The sequence below is a fragment of the Heterodontus francisci genome, unplaced genomic scaffold, assembly GCF_036365525.1.
Source record: "Heterodontus francisci isolate sHetFra1 unplaced genomic scaffold, sHetFra1.hap1 HAP1_SCAFFOLD_53, whole genome shotgun sequence".
NCBI classification, from domain to species: domain Eukaryota; kingdom Metazoa; phylum Chordata; class Chondrichthyes; order Heterodontiformes; family Heterodontidae; genus Heterodontus; species Heterodontus francisci.
Window position 1 is genome coordinate 4947269 of NW_027141851.1, and position 24001 is coordinate 4971269.

A 24001-nucleotide genomic window follows, 5' to 3' on the forward strand; every position below is an offset into this window, starting at 1 on the left:
GGAAGAAGTTAACTGCACCTGTTTGTTCAGTGACTGTGATTAATGTCAGTCACCATGGACCCAAATTGTGTAACTGGAAATTTTACCTCTTCTATTAACAAGGGACACCTTTCAATGTGTTGCGCCATCATGTCAGAGGGAACATCGCCTCTGCACTAATAGCGTTCAGCGGCATCACAGAGAGGGAGGGAATACATTGGAATCTGAGAACAATAGATTTTAATGCTTCAACCATGGGTCAGAATCTGAGAACAATAGATTGGAATATTACAACAATGGGCCATAATCTGAGAACAATAGATCGGAATGCTGCAACAATGGATAGGAGTTTCTCCTGGGAGTTTGTCTATCTTTCTGCATATTATGATCAGCTATCTCTGGACTGGCGGATTATGCTCGCACTTGCGATTATTCAATACTTTTATTACCCCATCCTGGCTATTGTTGCTGTCCCTGGTAAGCTTCACTATCCAGCTATTGATTTTATAAACCATGTTTAACTGTATTACTTCTCCTGCCATTTACTCTGCCCTCCTTGTTGTTGTTATTCCTGATAAGTCTCTGCATATGGCTCTTAACTCTAAAAAACATTGCCAACTGTACTTCTAATATACTGTTCTAATATACTCTCATCTTTACTACTGTTGGTGTCTCTGCTAATATTCTATATGCAGCTATTAGCCCTTTAAAACTGATTCATTATCTGTGCAGACCACATTTCATGGAATTACTGTTCTTCTCATCTAAGCTTTGTATTTATTTTGTTTTTTTATTTATTCATCCATGGGATGTGGGCGTCGCTGGCTAGGCCAGCATTTAGTACCCATCCCATATTGCCCTTGCGAAGGTAGTTGTGAGCTATCTTGCTGAACCACAAGTACATCCACAGTGCTGTTAGCAAGGGAGATTCCAGGACTTTGATCTAGCGACAGTGAAGGAATGGCTGCATAGTTCCAAGTCAGGACGGTGTGTGACTTGGAGGGGAAATTTCAGGTGGTGGTGTTTCCATGCAGGTGCTGCCCTTCTCCTTCTAGTTGGTAGAGGTCGTAGTTTTAGAAGGTGCTGTCTTAGAAGTCTTGGTACATTGCTGCAGTGCATCTTGTAGATGGTACACACTGCTGCCACTGAGCGTCGGTGGTGGAGGGAATGAATGGCAGTGGATGGGGTGCCATTCAAGAGCGCTGTTTGTCCGGGATGGTGTCGAGCTTCTTGAGTGTTGTCGGAGCTGCACCCATCCAGTAATCGGAGAGCACGCCATCACAGTCTGACTTGTGCCTTGTCGATGAAGGACAGGTTTTGGGAGTCAGGAGATTGAGTTACTCGGCGCAGGTTCCTAGCCTCCGACCTGTTCCTGTAGCCACGATATTTATATGGCTAATCCGGTTCAGGTTCTGCTCAATGGTAGCCCCTAGGATGTTGATGGTGGGGGATTCATCGATTGTCATGCCATTGAATGTCAGGAAGAAATGGTTAGATTCTCTCTTGTTGGATATGGGCATTGCCTGGCACTTGGATGGCGTGAATGTTACTTGCCACTTATCAGCCCAAGAATCGATATTGTCCGGGTCTTGTTGCATTTCTATATGGACTGTTTCAGTATCTGAAAAGTCGCGAGTGGTGCTGCACATTGTGCAATCATCAACAGACATCCCCACTTCTGACCTTATGATTGAAGGATGGTCATTGATGAAGCAGCTGATGACAGTTTTGCCCAGGACACTATACTGAAGAACTCTTGCAGTGATGTCCTGGAGCTGAGATGATTGACCTCCAACAACCATAACCATCGTCCTTTGTGCTGGGTATGTCTCCAACCAGCGGATATTTTTTTTTCTCTGATTCCCAATGACTTCAGTTTTGCGAGGACACCTTGATGCCATACTCGGACCAATGCTGCCTTGTTGTCAAGAGCAGTCACTCTCACCTCACTTCTTGAGTTCAGCTCTTGTGTCCATGTTTGAACCAAGGCTGCAAAGAGATAAAGAGCTGAGTGGCTCTGGTATAAGCCAAACAGAGCGTCACTGATCAGATTATTGCGAAGCAAGTACTGCTTGATGGCACCTTTGATGACAGCATCTATCACTTTACTGATTGTTGAGAGTAGACTGATGGTGTGGTAATTGACCGGGTGGACTTGTCCTGCTTTTTGCGTAGAGGAAATATTTGAGCAATTTTCCACATTGCCGGGTAGATGCCAATTTTGTAGCTGTACTGGAACAGCTTGGCTAGGGGTGCAGCAAGTTCTGGAGCACAGGTGTTCAGTACAATTGCCAGAATATTGTCAGGGCCGATAGCCTTTGCAGTATCCAGTACCTTCAGTTATTTCTTGATATCGTGTGGAGTGAACTGGCTGAATTCTGGCAGTTGTGACGCTGGGGAGATCAGGAGGAGGCCAAGATGGATGATTAACTCGGCATTTCTGGCTCAAGATTGTTGCAAATGCTTCAGTCCTATCTTTCACACTGATGTGCTGGGCTCCCCCATCATTGAGGATCGGGATATTTGTGCAGCCACCTCCTCCAGTTAGTTGTTTAATTGTCCAACACCAGTCACGGCTTAATGTGGCAGGACTATTGAGCTTAGATCTGATCCGCTGGTTATAGGACTACTTATATCTGTCTATCACATGCTGCTTACACAGTTTGGCACGCAAGAAGTCATGTGTTGCAGCTTCACGAGGTTGATACCTCATTTTGAGGTACGCCTCGTGCTGCTCCTGTCATGCTCTCCTGCACTCTTCATTGAACCAGTCTTCTGGCTTGATGGTAATTGCAGACTGGGGGATACGCCGGGCCATGAGGTTACAGATTGTGGTTGAGTACAATTCTGCTCCTGTTGCTGGCCCACGGCGCCTCATGTATGCCCACTTTTGCATTTCTCTATCTGTTCTATATCTATCCCATTTAGCACAGTGGCTTTGGTCAACATCACAAATTCCTTTCCCTATCTACTGTCGCCATCCCCCCACTAGACCAATGACTGACGCTGAACCAGACTGTTCACAACCTCGACGATCTCTATGACCCGCAACTGAGTTCTGATCCTATATCCTCTTCAGTACCCATTATGTCTACTACCACCTACATAATATCACCCGTTTCCACCTCTGCATAAACCTGTCTGCTGCACAAATCATCATCCAAACATTTGCTTAATACAGATTCCCAATGCTTCCCTGTGCACCCTCCCAGATACTACCATCATAAATTACAGCCCACCTAACAATGTACTGCCCGTATCCCAGCTCACAACAAATCCCAATCGACAGTCGCTCCTGTGCTGACTGAACTACAATGGTTCCCCATCCAGCAGAACCTCAGTTTTAATACTCTTAGTCTTGTGTTTGAATCCATACATGGCCTCCCCCTCCAATTAATCCCATTCCCCTATCCGCTTCCCATATTCCTACAAGTTGTCCCCCTTTAAGCATTCATCAATTCTCTTTGATTCAATAAGGAGGTAGTCACAGAGCTGTTTCACCTTCTGCAAAACGACCAGGAGATGCGTACCAGGGCAAGGATGGCGCAGCCAGTGGCCTTTACTGTTACAGTTTCATTGAACTTCTCTGCACTCCGAGCTATGCAGGCAGGAGACGGCAACGGATCCAGTGTTTCACTGTATACTGTTCATCGTTGCGTCCGGGAGATGACAGATGTCATCTAATACTGGGTGAGGCGAATATATTGTTTTCTCCCTCTGCAGGGAGCAGCACGATGTGAGGCCCCAGGGCTTTGCCAGGACAGCGGGATTCCCAATGGTGTACGTGGCTCTGTGGAGCTTCGCATGTCGATGGGGAAAGGTAAAGGATCTGAAAGAACTCTCACTCCATTATTGTACAGCTGCCGTGTGACCATGCACAATATATCATTTCGGTGAATGTCCACTAGTCTGGAAGCAGCCATGATACCTTCATTCGAAGCAGTGGGTATTCCCAACGTCTTCGACCCTCCAAGGAGAACCAAAATGTGGTTTTCCAGAGACAAAGACCACCAACTCGATCCATAGCTAATGAATTCTCCTCGCCCATACACCCACCCTTTTGTCGCCAACCAACCATGCAAAAATAACACATCTTTAACGTTAAAAATGGAGCCAACAGATCCATCGTGGAGCAAACAATCGGCGTGATGAAGCACTGCTTCCAATGCGTGAACCGCCCAGGGCGCGCACTCCAGTACACGCTGGAACAGGTGCACAACTTTGTGGTTTTCTGATGCACCCTTCATATCATTGCCATCATGGCAACACAGAAATCGGAAGCCCACTCATGCAGTGGAGGAGGAGGAGGATATTATCTGGATCCCTTTAACCCAGACAAGTTGTGAGAAAGTTCCTGACAACACTCCAGTACAAATGGGATAACTTTTTTCTTGCACCAATGACTCACCCATTCAGCAAGAGTAAGAGTAAGAGGGGACATCAGATACGCTCCATCACAGGAATAGAATTAACAATAGAAGTAGACCAAGCGGCTCCTCGAGCCTGCTCCATTATTCAATAAGATCAGGGATGATCTGTTTCTGTCTCGAATTCCACAATCTCATCGACCCCGATAACCGTTGATTTCCTCATCTAACAGTAATCTATCCACCTCGCCTTGAATAATATTTAACACCCTGCCTCCACCGCCTGTACAAAGACATTTTCCTTCGTCCTAGAGGTGCCTGGCAAAGAACCATCGAAAAATTACAGCACCGAAGGAGGCAAGTCAGCCCATTGTGTTTGTGCCTGCCCAAAAAAAAACTAGCCGCCCAATCTAATCCCACCTTCCATCACCTGGTCCATAGCCTTGCACGTTCCAGCACTTCAGATGCTTGTCCACGTACCTTTTAAAAGAATTGATGCTTTCTGCCTCCACTACCGTTCCTGGCAGTGAACTCTAGACAACTACCACCCTCTGGGTGAAAATCGTTCCTCATGTCCACACTAATCCTTCTACCAATCAACTTAAATCTGTTCCCCTGGTAATTGACCTCTCCACTAGCGGAACCAGGTCCTTCCTGTCTGCTTTATCTAGGCCCCTCATCATTATGCACACGTCAATTAATTCACCCCACAGCCTTCTCTGTTCTAAAGAAAACAAACCTGGCCTATCTAATCTTTCCTCATAGCTCAAACTTTCAAGATCTGGCAACATTCTTGTAAATCTCCTCTGGACATCTTCCAGAGCAATTATGTCCTTTCTGCCATGTGGTGATCAGAACAGTATGGAGTACTCCAGCTGTGACTTAGCCAGTCTTTTATACTGTGGGAGCATTATATCCCTGTTGTTGTATTCTATACCTGACCAATAAAGGAAATCATTCCATGTGCCTACTTCACCACTCTATCTACCGATCTATCTACACCATCAGCGACCTGCAACGTCTCTCACCTCTTCTAATCCTCTCAATATCCTCACGTTTATTATATATTTTCTTGCTTTATTTGCCCTCCCCAAATGCATTACCTCACACTTATCTGGGTTTAATTCCATATGCCACTTTTCTGCCCACTCAACCAAACCACTGATATCTTTCAGGAGTCTATGACTATCCTCTCCACTATCGACTCCCAATTCTTGTGCCATCGGCAAATTTCCCAATCATTTAATTCCAAATCATTAATATATACCGCAAACAGCAAAGGTCCCAACACTGAGCCCTGTGGAATGCCACTGCAATCAGCTTTCCATTATCAACAACAACCGTCAAAGTCTAGCCTTTGTTTCCTATCTCTGAGCCACTTATGGATCCAACGTGCGGCATTCTCCTGAATCCCGTAGGCGTTCATTTCACTGATCAGTGTGCCATGTGAGACCTTGTCAAATTTCTTACAAAAATCAATGCGATGCTTGTTGTAGAATATGGAATTTATTTTTGATTTGTTTTGAAATGCTTGTACGTTTTAAACTCTAAGCTTTATTTAATGAAAGAAAAAGAAGGACATCTCTTAATTAATATCAAGGGCTAGCCTTCCCTATCTGTGCTCGCTGACCCTGCTGCAATCATTGGAGATCGGGTGTCCAGCGATGGTTACGGTTCCAGATAAGGTGTAGGACACGCAATGCACCCTGAATGTCAACGGAACACCATCATACTTAAGAGGCATCTGAGTCTCCAGCCATTGACCTGGTACAAGTCCTGGTGTAGTACTGACTGTGGCCCCCCTCCCTCAGTGACTGACCACACTACTTGTCTGGGGATCCAGCGATGGGTCTGGTCCCTGGCTTGGTGTAGTACAAGAAATAGGGCCTGCTTCCTGTCTTTCCCGCCATCCCCGCCACCCTTACCTGGTACTGGGTCTCCAGACAAATGGATGCTCCCAGACCTGGTGTAGTACCGGCAGCGGCCGCCTATCCCAGATTGGCTCTGGTAATCACAATGCAAAGTCATAGTAACTGCGGCTCCAGTGATGGCCTGGTCCCAGGCCTGGTTCAGTAACATCAGTAATGCCGTTCAGTGACTGGCCTCAGCGAACCCGCCATGCTTAGCTGAGGTCCAGGTCTGCAGCAATGTTCCTGCCTCCAGGCCTGGTGTCGAATCAGTAATGGGTCCCACTCCCACACTGATCCAGGTGACACGCCACACCTGCTGTTTGGGACTCCAGTGATAGACCTGGTTCTGAGGGCTGATGTAGCATCGTCAGTGGCTGCTGCTCGGCGGTTGCTTTTTGGCATCCCTACAACATTTATCGGGGATTCATATGCCCAGAAATGGTCTTGGTTCCAGGCCTGCTGCAGTAATGGCAATGGCTCCAACGCCGAACAGGCCCCAGTGACACCACCACACTTATCAATGGTCTGGTTCTGCAGCTATAGTCCTGGTCCCAGGCTTGGTTTAGTGCCTGCAGTGGTCCCAATCCCAATTCTGAAGAAGTGTCCCGAACCTGAAACGTTAACTCTTCTTCTCTCTGCACAGATGCTGCCAGACCAGCATTTCTTGCTTTTATGCCCTAAACCCTGTATAGCCCTGGAGATGCTGCGGTACTCAACCGAAGTCTGTCGCTCCTTTTCTGGATTTTCTCCAAGGGCTGGTCCAATATGGCCAGTGGCCTCCTATTCCTGACTGTCGCTGCTGATCCTGCGTCACTTAACTGAAGTCGAGATTCCAGCTATAGTCCTGGTAACGGGCCTCGTCTGGTGCCAACAGTGGTTACCCTGCACCCTGATGGTTCCCGGCCCCCTTTCTTCACTTACCTGGGTTCCGTGTCTCCAGAAATGCTCTTGGCCTCAATCCTGGTTTAGTGATGGCAGTACCCACCCCCTACTGTTCCCAGAAAATCTGTCTCACTTTTCTACGGTCCATGGCTCCAGCAATGTATCAAATTCCAGGTCTGGTGTCGTCTCGAGCATTCGGCCATTCCCTGTCTGGCTCCGGTGACTTTGCCATATTTACCTGGAGTTCAGGTCACCACGATGGTCCTGTTCTCAAGTTCAGTACCGGTAGTGGTCCTGGCCTCCAGCGACTGTCCTGCTCCTAGGCCTAGTGCTCTAATGGTAGAATTGCCTGTACCCTGACTGACCCTGGTGACCGCATCCCATTATCTGGGGCCTGAACTTCAGCAGTAATCTTTATCCCAGTACCAAAAATGGCCCCAACTCACTCACAGGCCCCAGTGACTCTGCTACTCTCACCTGTTCCCATGTTTGGTGTAGTATAGTTAGTGACGCCGCTACCTGATGGGTCGCAGTGGTGCTGACACATTTATCTGTAGTCTGGTCTCCAGGGATAGTTGTCATCACAGGCCTGCTGTAGTGCCAGCAGCTCCACTGCTTCCAGTGGCATTGCCAATAGAACTGAGCTATTGGTCCTGTGACTGTTTAAGTCGTTTAAGCAGGCGGGATCTCCTTGATTAAATAGATCGGGACCAGGCACCGGGCAGTTAATTGCCCTAGTGCCGTTCAACTGAGTTGTGGGATTGTCCAAAAGACCGCGGTGGGGTTTCGTTCACCTTTTTGTCCTGTCATTTGGACCCTCGTTGGCTCCACTAAATTCAGCGGCTGTCTCTAACAGAAAGCTCTGTCAAAGGTATAGTAATTGAGTGCATCACTGAGTGTGCAACAAATCTACAAATGTCACCCATACTTCTTCAAGCTGCTGCTGTTATTTCCAAACTAGTGTTACGTTTATCTTCTTTGTAGCTAACTTAGTGATAATTAGGATTATTTGTTTCATTGAATTTGCAGTGGACTCATTTCCAATTATTGTTTTGAAATCATTGAATTCAGTGCTGCTTGTCACAGGCAAGGGAATCCCTCAATCAATCCAGCACTGAACGTTCTATACAAGACCAAAGTGCAGAGGCTGCTGGAAAGCTGAAATAAAAACAGTAAGTGCTGGAGATGCTCAGCACGTCCGGTAGCATCTGTGGAGGGAGAAACAGACTTAATCGTTTAGGTCGCTGACCCTTTATCAGGACTGCGAGTTCTTTGAGATGGAACAATTTTCAACCCAAGCAGGGAAAAGGCCAAATGAGCAGGATTATGATTAGCGACGAGTTCAACAATTTCAGCATCATCCTTTTGTCTTTTAATCTCTCCTTCCTTCCAACTTGTCACAGACCTTCTAAGTTTTTCCTTCAATGTCAATCATGTGTAGGATTGCCGGACACAGTAACACATTTGAAAATCTCAGTCAGTCCTCAATCAAGCTGGTAACTTTGCTCCCAGCCTGATAAATAATGTGTCTGTTTATTTCCCTTCCTCAAAGTTAACTTGGTGACGATTGTCATCCTGTCTCGAGGCAAGTGCGGTCTTTCCAAATGTGTCACTCACTATCTGGTGGCCATGGCAGCAGCGGATCTACTGGTCATTATATTCGACCTGATACTGAGGCACATTCCCGTTGTTTACAATGAACAGTTTTATTTCCGGGATTCCATCCACGTTTGCAATATCCATGCCATCCTGCTTTATGCAGCCACAGACTGTTCTGTCTGGTTCACCGTCACTTTCACCTTTGATCGATTTGTGGCCATTTGCTGCCAGAAGTTGAAAATAAAATATTGCACCGGGAAAACGGCAGCTGTGGTTCTGGGAACAGTGACTGTGCTGAGCTGTTTAAAGAACGTTTTCTGGTTTTTTATGTTAACAGGTCAGTATATGATGTACAACCAACCCTGGTTTTGTGATATAACAGATGATGCTCTCTTCTCTCTGGTTTGGGCAGCAATCGAGTTCCTCCATAACATTCTAACCCCGGGGGTCCCATTTGTGGTGATTCTGCTGCTAAATATTCTCACCATCAGACATGTTTTGGTGAGCAGCAGAGGGCGCAGGAGACTCCGGGCTCACAGCAGTGCCGAGAGCCAGAGAGACCCAGAGATGGAGAGCCGACGGAAATCTATCATTTTACTGTTAGTTATCTCAGCCAATTTCATACTTTTATGGGCAATGTTAATGGTGGTTTTGATATGCACCAGAATACATTATATGAACTTTCGTGCTGGGTCTGTGACTCCACTTCCTGGTTCTGTGCGGGAAATGGCCTTCATGCTGCAGCTCCTGAGCTGCTGCACAAACACTGTGATTTATGCCGTGACCCAGACTCAGTTCAGAGAGCAGTTGAAGAAAATGCTGCAATATCCCTTTACACGAATTGCTAAGTTCATTCAATGATAAGAGGGACTGTAATCACTGACCGTTTCTGAGAGATTCTCGTTTTATTTCACTTTTTCAAACAGCCGGGGGTTGGGTCTGTCACTATAATTGCAGAGCGGGTCGGACTTGCCGCAGTGGTGTCACAGCAAGGGCAGGCTCTGTTCACAAGGTGACGGGGTATTTGGGCAGGGCCTGTTTCACAAGTGGAAGGGGTAGTTGGCCGGGGATTGTTGCTCCCGCTAATGGGGTAGTTTGCTCGGGCCCCTTCCACATGCTGACGGGGTAGTTGGTGGATATTGTTTTGCATGCTGACAGGGGCGTGGAGTGGGGCGGTTTGCGATAGGAAAAGAGCGAGTGCAGGACCAGTCATTATTTGGTGACATTGCAGGGAAGGGTTCTCTTTCCCAAGGTGATCGGGTCATGACCGCGGAACATGTTCTCCAAAGTGATGCGGGAATGGGCTCGGGGATGTTCCACATGGTGACGGGGCGTGGGGGTGGGATATGTTCCACTTGGTGATGGGGCTTTGTTGCAGGTTCATTTTCCCCTGTTAACGGGTGAGTGGGGGCGAGTCCTGTTACCTTGGTGACCAGGAGTGGAGCAGGGACTGTTCCCAATGGTGAAGGCAGAAGGGACAGGGTCTGAGGTCCCCAGCACCGCCCACCGTGCTCATGCACTGGAGCAGAGGGACTGCGCGAGGGGATCGCGTCAGGAGCGGCCCCACCTACCAGCTGTCTCCATAGCAACGAGGATAAAAAAACAACTGAAATAGAAAATATAGTGGGAATCTTCAGCTTGAATTCTTCATCATCATCTCGAACACATTAGAACACTTTATAATTCTTTGTAACACTTTGCAATTCTTTGTAACGCATTATGACATGCTCTAATCCATTGTAACATTTTGTCAGCCTTTATAATCTTCTACTATCCTTTAAAATTCTTTTTAATCCTTTATAGCCGTTCAGACACTTCATAACACACTGTAACCCTTTATGGCACTCTATAATCCTTCTTAAATAGTTATAGCACAGTTTAACACTTTATAATGGCTGCAGCCTTTATACAGCATGGTAAAACTTCAGAATCTTTCGAAACTTTTCTAATCTTTCAAATTGTTTATAATCCCTCAGAATCCTTCAAAAATCTTAAGCTTCCTTTATAATCCTTTCTAATACTTTTTAATCCTTTGTAACCCTTAATATCCTTCATAACAATTGATGGTAATTTACTCATCTTTGCAGCCCTTTAGCCTCTATTGAATGTTGCTGGAGGGCGCAAGGTGTAAAGAAGGGAGTTTGGTAAGTGAGTAGATTTTAAGGCTTAAAATCTTTAAAGTCTAGTTTTAATTGTGTTTACATTTGGCAATTAATTGAAATTGCTGTTTAAGTTAAGAGGCAAGTGAGGTTTCTTACAATTTTAACCAGGGATGTGCAAGCTCTCTAAGAGAAGCTGTAGCTAGTTAATTAGGTAGCTAGCTTAAACTGCTTTCTGAGCTCCAGCAAAGCTGACAGATCATTGTTTTCAGAGAGTGTAAATTCACTGGAGTCTCAGAGTTGCGTGTTTGCATTGATTGCTGCTGGAGGGCACAGAGTGTGAAAAAGGCAGTTTGTTAAGTGATGGAGTTCGGTGAGAAGGGAAACTACAAATTAATTAAAAGAAAATAAATGTTATCATATTAACACTAAAGATGGCAAGACAGGTGATATGTCACAGCTGCAGTGTGTGGGAGCTTCTGGGTGCCACGGAAATCCACGGCAACTACATCTGTAGTAAGTGTCTGCTGCGTGAGGTGCTATGCTCATATCCTTCAGCGGGCGGCCGAGCTGCAGAGTCTACGATGCATCAGTGAAGGGAAAAGTTACCTAGACACTTTGTTCCAGAAGGCAGTCCCTATAGATGGGGTCACCTGTTTTGGTCACTGATCAAGGAGAGTGTGACTGCAAGTCAGACAGGGAAGGGGGTCAAGAAGGTAGCAATGCTAGATCCTCGGCCCTTGCAATTGGCAAACAAGTTTGAGGTTCTTGCAGCGAGGGCTGTAGTTTGGATTGGCTGGCTGACCGTGGCACCATGGTACATTAAACCGTTCAAGTGGCGGGAGCAAAATCGAATGCAGTTGTAAAGGGGACAGTATAGTGAGGGGGTGGACATTGTTCTCTGCAGCAAAGAGGGAGAGTTCAGAAAGTTGTGTTGCCTTCTGGTGTCGGGGTTCTGGACTCTTCTCAGGGCTGGAGAGTAACTTACAGTGGGAGGGGGAGGATCCACTGATCGTGGTCCATGTAGGTACTAACAAAATAAGGAGGACAAGGAAAGAGCTTCTGCTTAGTCAGTATGAGGAGCCAAGCAACAAATTATGAAACAGAACCACAAATGTACTAATGTCAGGCTTATTACCTGCGCCATGTGCAAACAAATTTAGGTCAAATGAGATCAGAGAAATGTATGTGTGGCTCAAAGACTGTTGGCGAAGTGGATTCCTATCCATGGACTTTGACACCAGAACGAGGGAAAGAGGGGGCTGTATCGACAGTCTGCGCCTGAACCATGCTGGGCCCATAGCTCCAGCGAATCGCATAACTAGGAAAGTAGAGAAGGTTGCAAACTAAAGAGTTGAGGCAAGGAATGATGTGCTCAATCAAAGAGTAGAGACAAGGCAAGAGAGAAAGGGATGAATATGGAAAAGATAAACAGACTGTGACAGGATTGGACAGTAATGACAAATCTAAGCGTAAATCGGCAGACAAGGCTGGAGTTTACAAAAATAATAACAGGACAAAACTAAAGGTTGCGTATCTGAATGCACGTAGCATTTGAAAACAAAACAGATGAACTGATATCGCAAATATAATTAACTAAACAATCTGATAACCATGATGGAGACATGGGTGCAGGATGACATAGCCTGGAATCTGAATATTGAAGGGGACATGACATTTAGGAAGAACAGGAAGTTAGGAAAATGTGGAAGGATAGCTCTGTTAATTAATGTTGGTATTAGCACATGTGATATGAATGACCTATGCTCAGGAAACTAGGATGTAGTCGCGGTTTAGGTGGAAATGAGAAACGGTAAAGGCAAAAAGTCACCAGTGGGAGAGTTGAACAGCTCCCCGAACAGTAACTCCAATGTAGGACGGCCTATAAAGAAATAAATATTCGGTGCTTGTCAGAAAGGTATGGCGATATTTAAGGGCAGAAATTAATCTACATATAGATTGGAACAGAAATCAGGTGGGCAAAGGTATCCAAGACGAAAAGTTCATCGAATGTCTTCAGGATAGTTTCTTACAACAGCACGTTCTGGAGCCAACCAGAGAGCAGGCTATACTAGACCTGGTATTGTGCAACAAGATGGGATTAATTAATGAAATCATCGTGGAGTGGCCACGAGGCAGCAGCGAGCGTAATATGATTGATTTTTACACTCAGCGTGACGGAGAGAAGAGTGGGTCGAAGACAAGTATTTGAAACTTAAATAAGGACAATTATGAGGGCATGGAAACAGAGCTAGCAAAGGTGAAGTAGCAAAGCAGATTAGGTGCAAGTCAAGGGCGATGCAGTTGCAGAGTTGCAGTTACAGAACTTTAAGGTGGTATTTCAGAATATACAGAATAGATACACTCCAACGAGAAAAAAACAAATTCCAAGGGGAGGACCCACCATCAGTAGTTAACAAAAACCGTTAAAGATAGTATCAAACTGAAAGGAAAAAAAAACATATAATTGTGCAAAGTTGGGTAACAGGTCAGAAGATTGGACAGAATATAAAAAGCAGCAAAGAACGACTAAAATTAATAAAGAGGGGAAAATAGAGCACAAGAGAAAGCTGACGAGAAATATTAAGACAGATAGAAAACGTTTATGTTTAAAAAAAAAGATTCAACCAAAAGATCATTGGGCTTATGGAAAGTGTTTATAGGGAAACAATAAGGGAAAATAAGGAGATGGCAGATGAATTGAACAGATACTTTGCATTGGTCTTTACAATAAAAGATACAAGCAGCATCCCAGAAATAGCTGTAAATCAGGAAATGGAAAGGAAGGAAGAACGTGAGAAAATTACAATCACCAGGGGAGTGGTGCAGAACAAATTGTTGGAGTTGCGGAATGACAAGTCCTCGGGTCCTGATGGCCTTCATCCTCGGGTCTTTAAAAGAAGTGGCTCGTGAGATAATTGATGCGTTGATTTTCATTTCGCCAAATTCCCTACATTCGGGGAAGATTATATTAGACTGCAAAATATCCAACGTAACTCATTTATTCGGAAAAGGAGGGAGACAGAAAACAGGAAACTATAAGTCAATTAGCTTATCATCTGTCATAGGGAAGATGTTATACATTATTCTTAAAGACGTTATCGAGGGCACTAAGAAAAATTCAAGGGAATCAGGCACCGTCAACATAGTTTGCTGAAAAGGGTATCATGTTTAACCAATTTATTGGAGTTATTTGAAGAAGTAGCACGTGCTGTGGATAAAGATGGACCTGTGGTTGCACCGTACTTAGATTTGCAGAAGGCATATGATAAGGTGGCACATCAAAGGTTTCCGTGGAATATAAAAATTCATAGAGTAGGGGGTAACATTATGGCATGGATAGAAGATTGGCAAGCTACCAGGAAACAGAGAGTAGCATAAAATTGCCATTTTCTTGTTGGCAAGATGGAACGAATGGCGTGCCAAAGGGATCAGTGCTGGGACATCAACGTTTCACAATTTATATAAATGACTTGGATCAAGGGACCAATGATATGTTTTCTGAATTTACTGGTGGCACAAAGATAGGAAGGAAAATAAGCTGCAAAGAGGACATCAGGAGGCTACAAAGCGACATGGATAGGTTAAACGAGTGGTCAAATATCCAACAAATGGAGTTAACGAGAAAAAATGTGAAATCGTCCATTTAGGCAGATTAAATAAAAAATAATCATTTATCTCAATGGTGAGAAATTGCAAAGTGCTCTGGGTGGCCTCGTGCATGAATCACAAAAGATTAGTATGCAGGTACAGCAATTAATAAGGAAAGCTAAAAGACTTTTATCATTTATTGCGAGGGGAACTGCATACAGAAGTAAGAATGCTATGCGTCAGCTTTCCAGGGCATTGGTGCGACCACATCTGGATTGCTCTGCACAGTATTGGTCTCCTTATTTAAGGAAGGGCGTAAACGCATTGTAAGCAGACGACAGAAGGTTTTCATGACTTATACCTGGAATGGGCGAGCTGTCTAATGAAGAATGGTTGGACAGATAGGTTTGTATCGGCCGGATTTAAGAAAAATAAGTGGCGACTTGATTTAAACATAAACGATTCTGAGGGATCTTGACAGTGTGGAAATGAAGCTTCCACTTGTGGGAGAATCTAGAACTCGAATCACTGTTGAAAATAAGGAATCGCCCATTTATTACACAGATGAGGGGATTTTATTTTCTCACAAAAGTTTGTGAGTCTTTGGAACTCTCCTCCTCAAAAGGCGGTTGAAGCAGAGTCTTTGAATATTCTTTAAGGTGGAGGTTGATAGATTCTTGATAAGCAAGAGGGCAAAATATTATTCAGGGTAGGCGGGAATGTGGAGTTGAGATACAAATCGATCATCCATGGACTTATTGAATGGTGCAGCTGGCTTTAGGGGCCGAATGGCCCACTCCTGCTCTTAATTCGTATGTTCATATGTAACTGGCTATGCCACGAACAAGTGGTTCCAGTAGAGCTGGCAGCTACATTTCAATGTGGAAAACTGTCCAGGTATGCCCTCTCCACAAAAAGGAGGAACAATTGAACCCACTTAATTACGACCACATCAGTGTGCTGTCGGTCATCAGCAAAGTGATGGAATAAACATAGAAGCAGAGAAAAATAGGAGCAGGAGTAGGCCATTCGGCCCTTCGAGCCTGCTCCACCATTCAATACGATCATGGCCGATCATCCAAACTTAGTAACTTGTTCCCGCTATCTCCCCGTATTCCTCGATCCCATTAGACCTAAGGACTATGTCTAACTCTTTCTTGAATATATTTAATGATTTTCCCCCACCTGCTTTCCATTTGTGGAGTATTCTACGGGTTCACCATTCTCTGGGTGAAGAAATCTCTCCTCATCTCAGAACTAAATGGATTACCCCTTATCCTTAGACTATGACCCCTGGTCCTGGACTCCCCCGCCATCGGGCACATCCTTCCTGCATCTAGACAGCCCAGTCCTGTTAGAATTTTGCAGGTTTCTATGCGATCCCCTCTCATTCTTCTAAACTCGAGGAAACACAAGCCTAATCGACCCAAGCTCTCTTCATAAGTCATTCCTGCCATCCCAGGAATCAGTCTGGTGAACCTTCGCTGCACGCCCTCCATAGCAAGAATACCCTTGCTCAGCGAAGGAGACTAAATATGCGCACAATACTAAAGAAGTGGTCTCACCAAGGCCTTGTGTAATTGCAGCAAGACATCCTTGCTCCTGTACTCGAATCCTCTCGCTCTGAAGGCCAACATACCATTTGCCATTGTTTACTGCCTCCTGCACTTGCATGCTTACGTTCAGCGACTGGAACTAAGGCTGCCCCTCAAACTAAGGCAGCCCCTCAAACTAAGGCAGCCCCTCAAACTAAGGCAACACATCAAAATAATGCAACACATCAAAATAATGCAACACCTCAAACGAAGGCAACACCTCAAACTAAGGCAACAACTCAAACTAAGGAAACACCTCAAACTTAGGCAACAGTGAAACTAAGGCAAAACCTCAAACTAAGGCAACAGTCAAACTAAGGGAACCGTCAAACTAATGCAACACCTCAAACTAATGCAACACCTCAAACTAAGGCTAAACATCAAACTAAGGCAAAACCTCAAACTAAGGCAACACCTCAAACTAAGGCAAAACCTCAAACCAAGGCAAAACCTCAAACTAAGGCAACCCTCAAACTAAGGCAAACCTCAAACTAAGGCAACCCTCAATCAAAGGAAACCCTCAATCAAAGGAAACCTTCAATCAAAGGCAACCCTCAAACAAAGGCAACACCTCAAACTAAGGCAACACCTCAAACTAAGGCAACACCTCAAACTAAGGCAGCCGTCAAATAAAGGCAACACCTCAAATTAAGGCAGCACATCAAACTAAGGCAACACATCAAACTAAGGCAACACATCAAACTAAGGCAACACATCAAACGAAGGCAACACATCAAACTGAGGCAACACATCAAACGAAGGCAACACATCAAACTAAGGTAACAGCGCAAAGTAATGCCATACCTCAAACTAATGCAATACCTCAAACTAATGCAACACCTCAAACTAAGGCAACACCTCAAACTAAGGCAACACCGCAAACTAAGGCAACACCTCAGAATAGGCCAACACGTCAAACAAAGGCTCCCATCAAACGAAGCAATATCTCAAACTAAGGCAACACCTAAAACTAATGCAACACCTCAAACAAAGGCTACCATCAAACTAAGCAATATCTCAAACAAAGGCAATCCTCAAGCTAAGGCAAACCTCAGACTGAGGCAGCAGTCAAGACAAGGCAACTCTCAATTTAAGACAACCCTCAAACTAATGCAACACCTGAAACTAAGGCAACCCATAAACGAAGGCAATTCCTCAAACTAAAGCAATTCCTCAAACTAAGGCAACCCTCAAACTAAGGCAACCCTCAAACTAACGCAACCCTCAAACGAACGCAACCCTCAAACTAAGGCAACCCTCAAACTAAGGCAACGCTCAAACTAAGGCAACGCTCAAACTAAGGCAACCCTCAACAAAGGCAACACCTCAAACGAAGGCAACACCTCAAACGAAGGCAACACCTCAAACTAAGACAACACCTCAAACTAAGGCAACACCTCAAACTTAGGCAACACCTCAAACTTAGGCAACACCTCAAACTGAGGCAACAGTCAAACTAAGGCAACACCTCAAACTAAGGCAACACCTCAAACGAAGGCAACACCTCAAACGAAGGCAACACCTCAAACTAAGGCAACACCTCAAACTAAGGCAACACATCAAACTGAGGCAACACCTCAAACTAAGGCAACCGTCAAACAAAGGCAACACATCAAACTAAGGCAACAGTCAAACTAAGGGAACCGTCAAAGTAATGCAACACCTCAAACTAATGCAACACCTCAAACTAAGGCAAAACCGCAAACTAAGGCAACACCTCAAACTAAGGCAAAACCTCAAACTAAGGCAACCGTCAAACTAAGGCAACCCTCAAACTAAGGCAACTCTCAATCCAAGGAAACCCTCAATCAAAGGAAGCCCGCAATCAAAGGCAACCCTCAAACAAAGGCAACACCTCAACTAAGGCAACACCTCAAACTAAGGCAACACCTCAAACTGAGGCAACACCTCAAACTAAGGCAACACCTCAAACTAAGGCAGCCGTCAAATAAAGGCAACACTTCAAATTAAGGCAACACATCAAACTAAGGCAACACATCAAACTAAGGCAACACATCAAACTGAGGCAACCCTCCAACTAATGCCATACCTCAAACTAATGCAGTACCTCAAACTAATGCAACACCTCAAACTGAGGCAACACCTCAAACTAAGGCAACACCTCAAACTAAGGCAACACCTCAAAATAGGCCAACACCTCAAACAAAGGCTCCCATCAAACTAAGCAATATCTCAAACTAAGGCAATCCTCAATCTAAGGCAAACCTCAGACTGAGGCAGCAGTCAATACAAGGCAACTCTCAATTTAAGACAACCCTCAAACTAATGCAACACCTGAAACTCAGGCAACCCACAAACGAAGTGAATTCCTCAAACTAAAGCAATTCATCAAACTAAGGCAACCCTCAAACAAGGGCAACCCTCAAACTAATGCAAACCTCAAACTAGCGCAACCCTCAAACTAAGGCAACCCTCAAACAAAGGCAACGCTCAAACTAGGGCAACGCTCAAACTAAGGCAACGCTCAAACAAAGGCAACCCTCAACAAAGGCAACCCCTCAAACAAAGGCAACCCCTCAAACAAAGGCAACCCTCAAACTAAGGAAACCCTCAAACTAAGGGAACCCTCAAACTGAGGCAACACCTCAAACTAAGGCAACAGCTCAAACTAAGGCAACACCTCAAACTAATGCAACAACTCAAACTAATGCAATACCTCAAACTCAGGCAAAACCTCAAACTAAGGCAAAACGTCAAACTAAGGCAACACCTCAAACTAAGGCAAAACCTCAAACTAAGGCAAAACCTCAAACTAAGACAACCTCAAACTAAGGCAACCCTCAAACTAAGGCAACCCTCAATCAAAGGAAACCCTTAATCAAAGGAAACCCTCAATCAAAGGCAACCCTCAAACAAAGGCAACACCTCAAACTAAGGCAACACCTCAAACTAAGGCAACACCTCAAACTAAGGCAGCCGTCAAATAAAGGCAACACCTCAAATTAAGGCAACACATCAAACTAAGGCAACACATCAAACTAAGGCAACACATCAAACTAAGGCAACCCTCCAACTAATGCCATACCTCAAACTAATGCAACACCTCAAACTAAGGCAGCACCTCAAACTAAGTCAATACCGCGAACTAAGGCAACACCTCAAAATTGGCCAACACCTCAAACAAAGGCTCCCATCAAACTAAGCAATATCTCAAACTAAGGCAACACCTAAAACTAATGCAACACCTCAAACAAAGGCTAACATCAAACTAAGCAATATCTAAAACTAAGGCAATCCTCAATCTGAGGCAAACCTCAGACTGAGGCAGCAGTCAATACAAGGCAACTCTGAATTTAAGACAACCCTCAAACTAATGCAACACCTGAAACTAAGGCAACCCATAAACGAAGGCAATTCCTCAAACTAAGGCAATTCCTCAAACTAAGGCAACCCTCAAACTAACGCAACCCTCAAACTAACGCAACCCTCAAACTAACGCAACCCTCAAACAAAGTCAACCCTCAAACTAAGGCAACGCTCAAACTAAGGCAACGCTCAAACTAAGGCAACCCTCAACAAAGGCAACACCTCAAACGAAGGCAACACCACAAACGAAGGCAACACCTCAAACTAAGACACCACCTCAAACTAAGGCAACACCTCAAACTGAGGCAACAGACAAACTAAGGGAACACCTCAAACTAAGGCAACACCTCAAACTGAGGCAGCAGTCAAACTAAGGCAACACCTCAAACTGAGGCAACAGTCAAACTAAGGCAACACCTCAAACTAAGGCAACACCTCAAACGAAGGCAACACCTCAAACTCAGGCAACACATCAAACTAAGGCAACGCCACAAACTGAGGCAAAGCTCAAACTAAGGCAACGCTCAAACGAAGGCAACCCTCAACAAAGGCAACACCTCAAACGAAGGCAACACCTCAAACTTAGGCAACACCTCAAACTTAGGCAAAACCTCAAACTTAGGCAACACCTCAAACTGAGGCAACAGTCAAACTAAGGCAACACCTCAAACTAAGGCAACACCTCAAACTAAGGCAACACATCAAACTAAGGCAACACCTCAAAGTAAGGCAACCGTCAAACAAATGCAACACATCAAACGAAGGCAAGACCTCAAACGAAGGCAACACCTCAAGCTAAGGCAACACCTCAAACTAAGGCAACACCTCAAACTAAGGATATACTTCAAACTTAGGCAACAGTCAAACTAAGGCAACAGCTCAAACGAAGGCAACAGTCAAACTAAGGGAACCGTCAAACTAATGCAACACCTCAAACTAATGCAACACCTCAAACTAAGGCAAAACCTCAAACTAAGGCAAAACCTCAAACTAAGGCAAAACCTCAAACTAAGGCAAAACCTCAAACTGAGGCAACTCTCAATCAAAGGAAACCCTCAATCAAAGGAAGCCCTCAAACAAAGGCAACACCTCAAACTAAGGCAACACCTCAAACTAAGGCAACAACTCAAACTGAGGCAACACCTCAAACTAAGGCAACACCTCAAACTAAGGCAGCCGTCAAATAAAGGCAACACCTCAAATTAAGGCAACACATCAAACTAAGGCAACACATCAAACTAAGGCAACACATGAAACGAAGGTAACACATCAATCTAAGGCAACACATCAAACTAAGGCAACACATCAAACTAAGGCAACCCTCCAACTAATGCCATACCTCAAACTAATGCAGTACCTCAAACTAATGCAACACCTCAAACTAAGGCAACACCTCAAACTAAGGCAACACCTCAAACTAAGGCAACACCTCAAAATAGGCCAACACCTCAAACAAAGGCTCCCATCAAACTAAGCAATATCTCAAACTAAGGCAATCCTCAATCTAAGGCAAAGCTCAGACTGAGGCAGCAGTCAATACAAGGCAACTCTCAATTTAAGACAACCCTCAAACGAATGCAACACCTAAAACTAAGGCAACCCATAAACGAAGGCAATTCCTCAAACTAAGGCAATTCCTCAAACTATGGCAACCCTCAAACTAAGGCAACCCTCAAACTAATGCATCCCTCAAACTAACGCAACCCTCAAACTAAGGCAACCCTCAAACTAAAGCAACGCTCAAACTAAGGCAACCCTCAAATTAAGGCAACGCTCAAACTAACGCAACCCTCAACAAAGGCAACCCCTCAAACAAAGGCAGCCCCTCAAACAAAGGCAACCCTCAAACTAAGGGAACCCTCAAACTAAGGGAACCCTCAAACTAAGGCAACACCTCAGACTAAGGCAACACCTCAAACTAAGGCAGCCCAAAGACTAAGGCAACGCCTCAAACGTAGGCAACGCCTCAAACTGAGGCAACGCCTCAAACTGAGGCAGCGCCTCAATCTAAGGCAACGCCTCAATCTAAGGCAACCCTTAAAATATGGCAATGCTCAAACTAATGCAGACCCTCAAACTAATGCAGCCCCTCAAACTGAGAAACCATCAAACTTAGGCACCCCTCAAACTAATGCAACACCTCAATCAAAGGCAACCCTTAAAATATGGCAACGCTCAAACTAATGCAGACCCTCAAACTAATGCAGACCCTGAAACTAAGGCAACTCTCCAACAGATGCAGCCACTTAAACTAAGGCAACACCTCAAACTAAGGCAGCACCTCAAACTAAAGGAACCATCAAACTAAGGGAACCCTCAAAGTAAGGGAACCCTCAAACAAAGGCAACACACTAACGAAGGCTGCAACTCAAACTAAAGCAACACCTCAAACTAATGCAACACCTCAAACTAATGCAATACCTCAAACTAATGCAACACCTCAAACTAATGCATCTCCTCAAACTAAGGAAACCGTCAATCAAAGGCAACACCTCATACTCAGGCAACACCTCAAAGTAAGGCGGCCCATCAAACTCAGGCGGCCCCTCAAACTAAGGCAACACCTCAATCTAAGGCAACACCTCAAACCAATGCAACACCTCAAACTAAGGCAACACCTCAAACTAAGGCAACACCTGAAACTAAGGCAACCCCTCAAACAGATGCAGCCCCTTAAACTAAGGCAACACCTCAAACTCAGGCAACACCTCTAACTAAGGGAACCCTCAAAGAAAGGCAACCCACTAACGAAGGCTGCAACTCAAACTAAAGCAACACCTCAAACTAATGCAACACCTCAAACTCATGCAACACCTCAAACTAATGCAACACCTCAAACTAATGCAACACCTCAAATTAATGCAACACCTCAAACTAATGCAAAACCTTAAACTAATGCAACACCTCAAACTAATGAAACACCTCAAACTGAGGAAACCGTCAATCAAAGGCAACACCTCATACTCAGGCAACACCTCAAACTAAGGCGGCCCCTGAAACTAAGGCGGACCCTCAAACTAAGGCGGCCCCTCAAACTAAGGCAGCCCCTCAAACTAAGGCAGCCCCTCAAACTAAGGCAACACATCAAAATAATGCAACACATCAAAATAATGCAACACCTCAAACTAAGGCAACACCTCAAAGTAAGGCAACAGCTCAAACTGAGGCAACTGTCAAACTAATGGAACCCTCAAACTAAGGCAACACCTCAATCTAAGGCAACACCTCAAACTAAGGCAACACCTGAAACTAAGGCAACCCCTCAAACAGATGCAGCCCCTTAAACTAAGGCAACACCTCAAACTAATGCAACACCTCAAACTAAGGGAACCCTCAAACTAAGGGAACCCTCAAACTAAGGTAACCCTCAAACAAAGGCAACCCACTAACGAAGGCTGCAACTCAAACTAAAGCAACACCTCAAACTAATGCAACACCTCAAACTAATACAACACCTCAAACTAATGCAACACCTCAAACTAATGCAACACCTCAAACTGAGGAAACCGTCAATGAAAGGCCACACCTCATACTCAGGCAACACCTCAAACTAAGGCGGCCCCTCAAACTAAGGCGGCCCCTCAAACTAAGGCAACACCTCAAACTAAGGCAACACCTCAAACCAATACAACACCTCAAACTAAGGCAACACCTCAAACTAATGTAACACCTGAAACTAAGGCAACCCCTGAAACTGATGCAGCCCCTGAAACTAAGGCAACACCTCAAACTAAGGCAACACCTCAAACTAAGGGAACCCTCTAACTAAGGGAACCCTCAAACAAAGGCAACCCACTAACGAAGGCTGCAACTCAAACTAAAGCAACACCTCAAACTAATGCAACACCTCAAACTCATGCAACACCTCAAACTAATGCAACACTACAAACTAATGCAACACCTCAAACTAACGCAACACCTCAAACTAATGCAACTCCTCAAACTCATGCAATACCTCAAACTAATGCAACACCTCAAACTAATGCAAAAGCTCAAACTAATGCAACACCTCAAACTAAGGCAACACCTCAAACTGAGGCAACAGTCAAACTAAGGCAACACCTCAAACTGAGGCAACAGTCAAACTAAGGCAACACCTCAAACTAAGGCAACACCTCAAACGAAGGCAACACCTCAAACTCAGGCAACACATCAAACTAAGGCAACGCCACAAACTAAGGCAAAGCTCAAACTAAGGCAACGCTCAAACGAAGGCAACCCTCAACAAAGGCAACACCTCAAACGAAGGCAACACTTCAAACTTAGGCAACACCTCAAACTTAGGCAACACCTCAAACTTAGGCAACACCTCAAACTGAGGCAACAGTCAAACTAAGGCAACACCTCAAACTAAGGCAACACCTCAAACTAAGGCAACACATCAAACTAAGGCAACACCTCAAAGTAAGGCAACACCTCAAACTAAGGCAACACATCAAACTAAGGCAACACCTCAAAGTAAGGCAACCGTCAAACAAATGCAACACATCAAACGAAGGCAAGACCTCAAACGAAGGCAACACCTCAAACGAAGGCAACACCTCAAGCTAAGGCAACACCTCAAACTAAGGCAACACCTCAAACTAAGGATATACTTCAAACTTAGGCAACAGTCAAACTAAGGCATCACCTCAAACGAAGGCAACAATCAA